Source organism: Lepisosteus platostomus, chromosome 3 (genome assembly GCF_059453375.1).
Source record: "Lepisosteus platostomus isolate fLepPlt1 chromosome 3, fLepPlt1.hap1, whole genome shotgun sequence".
Taxonomy (NCBI): Eukaryota; Metazoa; Chordata; class Actinopteri; order Semionotiformes; family Lepisosteidae; genus Lepisosteus; species Lepisosteus platostomus.
Window position 1 is genome coordinate 10,232 of NC_142613.1, and position 7,053 is coordinate 17,284.

The following is a 7,053-nucleotide window of genomic DNA, read 5'->3' on the forward strand; positions in this document are numbered from 1 at the left end:
AAACCGCCATAATGTTCAGTGCTACACCTTTTCAGGACAAACCAACAGAAAACCACCCTGAAGAGTGCAAAAGCAAAAACCCACGGTGCAGGGCTCCTACCACAGGGGAGAACTTCAGTTCTATTATCTTGTTTAAAACATAAGTACACAAGTTACAAATTACAGGTTCATCCTTCTCAAAACAGCCAGCTAACCAACTTATCCCTTTCCTCAACCCCAACAAACCCAAACAAAATAACCCAGAATGTTCTTGCCTGCTTACCCAGGACATAGATCCACTTGCTTCTCTTCCAATGCCTTATAAAGCATGGACACTGAGAGAAGAAATAGAACTGTTAAAATGACAAAATCAAAGATTCTCAAATATTCAATTCTCCGTGAAATGAACTAAAGATAATGCACGGCTTTCAGATTGTCCTACATTCCTCTGACAAAAGGGTCTTTCAAGTCCATTTTAAGTGTAAAAAATGATAAAAGTCAAGAGTAATATATGGTGTTTTTAGGATGTACTGCACTGTATGCTGCAACTCCCATGCACACACCAAAAGCTGCCTGCCCAATATACTCAACGTACCCCATTTAACGTGATATGCAATCTACACTAATGTACCTGAATGTACCCAAATAAACCAACATATACCCATAGTACCCAAATGTACCCGATTAAAACCCCATGTACCCAGTGTGCTCATTATGCTCAAAATGCCCCATCTCTCTTCCTGGATGGAAAGGGACTCACCTGACCCACTCACCTGACTAGATCCTTTGATGTTACTGTTGACTTTGTCTTGAAACAAGCACCCCACTCCTCCAACAGATCTTCATGGAAAGGTCCCAGAGACCAGCACCATCTGTTCTCCACTCCTGGTGATAAAAGATCCTCCATCTGGAGCAAAGGCCTGGTCAACCCTTCTGGCAGCAGAGAGCCTGAAAAGGAGAGAAATTTAGACCAAGTCCTCTGTACTTGTTAGAAACAGACAAGCCAGCATTTCTACTTCCAACATGGACACAGTGCAGCATCTGTCCAACACAGACCAACTGTAAAACACCCTGCAGAGAGCAAAGAGAAAACCCCCAGTCCAGGGCTCGTGCCACAGGGGGTGGGATCCATTGCAGTTCCTCCCCTGTGAGGAAATCAGTTCCTGTCCAGCACCAATCAAGAGAACCTGGCTGACATGCTGTCTCCTCAAAGACATAACCAGCAAGGAGTCTGCAGTGGAGGAGGCTGCCGGTGCGCCAAGTCACTGTTGTACTGCAGTGTATCCAAAGTGATTTATTTACATGTGTGCACCAATGAAATAAATCACATACAAAACATTCAGTATTTGAGCCAGAATGACAGCCAGTCAAGTGCATGTCAGTGTGGGAGTGCTTCACCCAAGCAGGGAACAAAACCCAGAAGATAGCCAAAAAGAAAAAAAAACATTTAGCACATTAAAGCATGACCTTATCCATCTGAAGATGTCCAAGAGCTTAACACAGCCTTCTCCAAAAGCACCTTTTCATGATGGGAAAAGAGTGAAACCCACCTCTGGTCCAGGGACCATGTCAAAAGACACTACCTTTGTACCTGCTCCAAGATCCACAGGCATCCAGGAATTTCAAGAAGGACAGCTTGCAGCATCTCTTCACTTTCCACTCTTCAAAGTGGAAGACTTAAATTCTCACAAATGGACATCAACAGGTCACACAGCTGGTATCCTTTTAGCCAGCCAGTGAGCTTCCTCTGAACAGGATTCTTCACGCCTGTCACTCCACACTGTGCTTTCAGATGGCCAGGGACTGGGAATCACCGATCATTGCACTAGTCTCATTTACAAACACAATCAACACCACTACTGACCAGCCTCATAAAAAGAGTTTGAGTTGTACCTCCCCTCTACTTACCTTCAAACTCACCTTTATCTTGGCCAAAAAGTTGCACTGATTGGGTTAAGAGCAATAAGCAGATCAGCATTAAAGATGCAGGCTATGGTCCAAGAACTTCAGGCAGTGAGATGATTGGATTACCGACCACCAGTATTCCCACCTCACGCAGAGGTTTGACAGTTGTGGTTGTTGAGAACTTTGAGCAGGTGGATCACCTCGCCTCAGGACAGAACTAGCCTCCTTTACTCAGAGCTGGGCCATCAAGCAGAATGGCATCATGGACTCCTAAAGTGGATAGACACTCCTCCAAACTGTCCATCACAGAGCAGCCAAGGTCAGTGATTCAGGCAATAGCTGAAAAATAGGCACAGCCTTCCGCTTCCTTATAGTTCCATTGACACAGCAGATTTCCAGGGAACCTCCGGATCCTGTTGCAATATTCCATTATGACAGTTGTCACCAGCTTGCTGGAATTCACATGCAGTGCAAAACAAAAAGGATTAAAGTTCAGATTCAAATTCAGTGCATCCATCTCAAAACGTACAGTTCAACACAACTCTACCCCCAATCCTGACTGATCACTGATCCTAACCTTAACCACTGGCCTCTTACTGGCCCAAACAGAAACAATAACCCAAGTCCTTGCCCTGCTCAACCAGGACATAGATGCTCTTGCTTCTCTTCTTGACAGCAGCTTGGAAGCTTCCTAAGGCAAGACTTTGCTTCCCCCTCCCCACAAATACTCAGATATTTAGGTCAATTTACAGAAGTTTAACATTCTCCACATTCCTATAACCAAGGAAATATGTTTCTTAATTCCATTTACAGTATTCCATGTGGACCTAGGGTACATACAAGCTCAATTAATGTACACCTAAAAACTATCAGTACTTCTACAAAAAAAGTAGTAACAAGTTTACAGTACAGCGAATTGACCTTAGAATTTTGTAAAGTTATATATCCCATCAAAAAGTGGTGGACATTCACTTAAAAAAAAAAAGTCAACACACCTAAGGCTGCAGTACGTTTACAGTCAGTTTTACATAAAGAACATTTCAAGTCCCCCCCCCCAAATTTGGGTTCCATAGCAGTACAAGACCAAAAACACCAACCATCTTTATTATTTAACAGCTGCAGCCTTGACTGGAACGCCATGAGGGGAAAGGTTTTAGAGCTTCAACATTTTAAACAATTGAAGTACAAAAGCACAGATAGCACTAAAACCCTATTGCTGGGCCACTGTATATAGATTTAAGCCTTCCAGCCACATCATGTTTTCTACCATCAGAGAGATTAAAGCTTGTACATATACAAACTTTTGGTAAAACTAAGCTTCACATTCACTACTCAGCTCCTTTAAATGTGTTCTAAAAATTGAACCAAATAGAAATGGTTTACTACCATAGTATCCTATACAGTCACAAGTCAATACACAGGAGCCAATGGCAAACCATGCAGTACTAAACAAAGCACAATTACACATCCAGAACAAGGGAGTCCTCCAGAAAAAGCACGTTTTCATACTGCTCTCTCCCTTCTCACAAGGCACAGTACACAACCAATTCCAGTCAGCATTGCAGGAAATTAGAAAAATATTGTCTCACTGGGTTAAATCAGGAAGTCTGCCTTACACTAGACAGGAGCATAGTTTCCCCCGTTTTACAATTTACTTAATTCACTTCTAAATTTCAGTCAATGTAAGATTTAGTTACATGTGTGCACCCATGAAATAAATCTTACATACTGCTGATTCTTTTCCAGTGGTACCATAATACAATTTAGCCATTTTTTTCCCAGTGCTTGCACAACACTTCCAATATTTGGCACTCATTTCCTCATTAACCAGTGCTTCTGCTAGGGGAATACTGCCATTAAGGCTAGAAAACCTACAAAGAACTCCAGCAGCTGCAGGCTAAACGAAGGCTTTAAAATCAGGGTCCCCTCCTACCTGGAACAGTCAGCTTTGGCTCAACCAGCCAGGTGGCTCAGGTGCTCCTGGAAACGGTCATCACAAAGCTGCTGTAAAGACCATCAGTCAGAACAGGAAGCTGTTCCTACCTTTAAAAGATGCTTAAGTGATGTCAAGCCCAAAGCTGCCCCACACGATCTCCCGTGGTCCCTTTTCCTGGTTGGTAGAGAACTCACTCAGCAACTGACTGGGTGCCCTGGCTGTTGTATTGGTTTAGAAACACTTAACTCCTCAAGCAGATCTTCACAGAAGAGAAAGCACCCAGTCTACAGTGTGCCACATCTGCATGTTATTCCTGGCAAATAAAGGTCATCCCTCTGGGAGCAAAGGCCTGGTCAACCCTTCCAACAGCAGAGAACCTGAAGTGGAGAAAGATTTAGATTTTGAGCCTCTACACTTAGAAACAGTAAAAAATTATTTACTTCTAGCTCCAGTTTTGTACTAAACTGCACAAATGTTCACAGTGCAGCACCTATCCAGGACAAACCAACAGGAAAAAACCCTGCAGAGAGCAAAGAGAAAACCCCACACTCCATGCTTGTTGCCACAGGGGAGGGATCCAGTGCAGTTCCTCCTGTGAGAAGCAGTTTCTGTGCCAACACCCATCAAGAGAACCTGGCTGTCATGCTGTCTCCACAGAGCCTTAACCAGCAAGGAGTCTGCAGTGTGCCAATTCACTGTTGTACTGCAGTGTATCCAAAGTGATTTACTTACATGTGTGCACCCATGAAATAAATCAAACACAAAGCAGTAATTCACTTTTTGAGAGCAAGAATGACAGCCAGTCAAGTGCATGTCAGTGTAGAAGTGCAGCACCCAGAAGAAAGTCAGGGGAAAAAAAAACACAAAAAGGCCTACACCTCATATTTAACACTCAAACATGATAGAAAATCACCAAAAGATTCCAAAATCTAACACTGGGCCTATTCTAATGGGTAAAAAAGCCCTCAATACTCATGAACTGGTTATTAATAGGAAAATTAACCTACTCCAAGTGAAAAACATGATACAGGAGTGAAATTCACCTCTTCTCCAGGGACAGTGTCCTTCTAGACACTACCTTTGCAACTGCTCCAAGAAGCATGGGCATCCAGGAAATTCAAGGACTGCTTGCAGCATCTCTTCACTTTCAGCTGTTGAAACCACAAGACTTCAATACTTACAGGTGGGCATCAACAGGTCACACGGTGAGTATCCTTTTAGCCACCCAGTGACCTTCCTCTGAACAATTCTCCAAGCCTGTCACTCCACACTCCACATCTGTGCTTTCAGATGGCCAGGGACTGGGAGCTCTGTTCACTGCACTGTAGTTTAACTCACAACAATCAACACCACTGCTGACCAGCCTTATAAAAAGAAGCAGCTCTGTGCACAGAAGCCCAAGGTTTCCACAAACTGTTCTGACAAGATCTCAACTGGCTACTCCACCAGCATCCTCTCTCCAGTGACTGTGCTCATTGTCACGATCTTCTCAGAACAGCACCTGAAGGAGACAAGGGAAGCAAAACAGTGATGACCACCCCACTCCCACAGAGAGGGGACCAACACAAGTGCTGTACAGACTGATCCCAGCCTTCAAAGCCTCACACTAACCTTGACCTGTATCTCCCCTCTACTTACCTTCAGCTCACCTTGTTCACTGAGGGAAGCCCAAGAACACAAGCAGCACCACAGCTTTCTACACTCCAGCAGAGACAGAAGCACCAGCATGTTGGACAGAGTAGGAGAGGGAGTAGGTTCTTCCTTGTTATCCTAGTGAAACTGCTCAGTCAGGATATAAATCCTCTTTCTTGTTGCTGGTTTGAGACCTAGAGAAAAAAGTTTCAGTATTTAGTAACAAGAGTTTCATACACTAAAATCAGAACCCACCTGTCACAGCTGTGATCATCTGTTTCACAACTCTTCAGAATCCTACAAGTAGAGGAAGAGACTCATTTCTATAGATGTTAGAAAATTTAAAATTGTCTCAACCAAAAGCAAATAGGAATTTCACAATAACCTTAACTTCACCCTATGCTTTCACAAACTTAAATTTCTGAAAGTTATTTAAAAAAAATATGAAAACCCTTCCAAACTTCTCTTGATTAAAAATAAATACATAGCAAAACCACTCACCTTGCACAGTAACACCAAAAACTAACAACCACCGGCCCAATACCACAAAGACTCAAGAGCCCTTTCTCTTGCTATAGCCAGAAACAAACAGAGCCCAGCTTCCCAGGCTGCCTTGATATAAGCCTCACGATGACCTCAGGGGAATAGATAATTCACCAGGAGCCAATCCTAACATCTCCTCAAAGTGCAAACACCAAATCACCACTGCTTCTAATACAACACACACCTGCTTCCTATGACCAAACAAGTATTAACCAGCTAACCTATTGATCTCTCCATCCCAAAGCCAAATTAATTTCCAAATTACTTACAAGAACACACATTAAATAGCAATATGCTCAAATTATTCAATTAGTTGCAGTTTCTTAGTGATTAAACCATCTTTTTATCACTTCAACTTAACCCGTAAATGGTGAAAAGTGACTTTGAAGTCAAACTTCAAATTATTCAAGATCTTTAAAGTGTCTTTTACATAACTCCAAATGTTCAAAGTGTATGTATCCATACTGTATATCACATATACAGATGCTGCCATTCAAAACGAGCGAGGTATGCTGTGGTAAAACGCGGTGGGCATGTTGCATCACAACATGTCATAACGTGTCATATCACATCATACCACAGCTATGATAATAGTATCCGGAATCACCGCCAGGTGGAGCTAATAAAGCTTAACCTCTCATGTACAGCGTTTGAGCTGTCACCAGAAAACACCCGGTTTCAAATCCCGATCACTGCTGAGGGACAATCTTTATCTAATTAAGATTTTAAGTTGTATACTCTTTAGAATTTTAATTTTAAACTGTATATTACAGCATGTTAATCATTGAACATTAAAAAGTTGGTATATTTTATAAAAGTAAGATTGCTGTTGGACAAAAGTACACAACCTTCCACCTTCGTCATAAATATTTTAATTATGCATAAATATTTTATGTATCAAAGTCTTTAACTTCTTAATTTACATGGGTTCTGGCTTTAATGTACTTGTTGTAACATTATTAATAAGCACTCTCAGGTTCACAGGGGTATGCACCCTCACCACTGCAACCTCAGGCTGGCCCCTCACCACTGAGGACTCAAACCCAGGTCTCCGGCAT

At 42.4% G+C, this 7,053-nt stretch overlaps 1 long non-coding RNA gene across 1 annotated transcript; it reads right to left on the reverse strand.

The window, feature by feature from the left end:
- Window positions 1-3,472: 3,472 nt before the first annotated feature.
- On the reverse strand, window positions 3,473-6,022 carry LOC148673882 (uncharacterized). The gene is made up of 4 exons (XR_015935572.1): window positions 5,954-6,022; window positions 5,459-5,646; window positions 4,864-5,321; window positions 3,473-4,197 (listed from the first exon to the last, which is right to left on the reverse strand). It is a non-coding gene; the product is annotated as an uncharacterized LOC148673882 (long non-coding RNA).
- Between the last annotated feature and the right edge of the window lie 1,031 nt (window positions 6,023-7,053).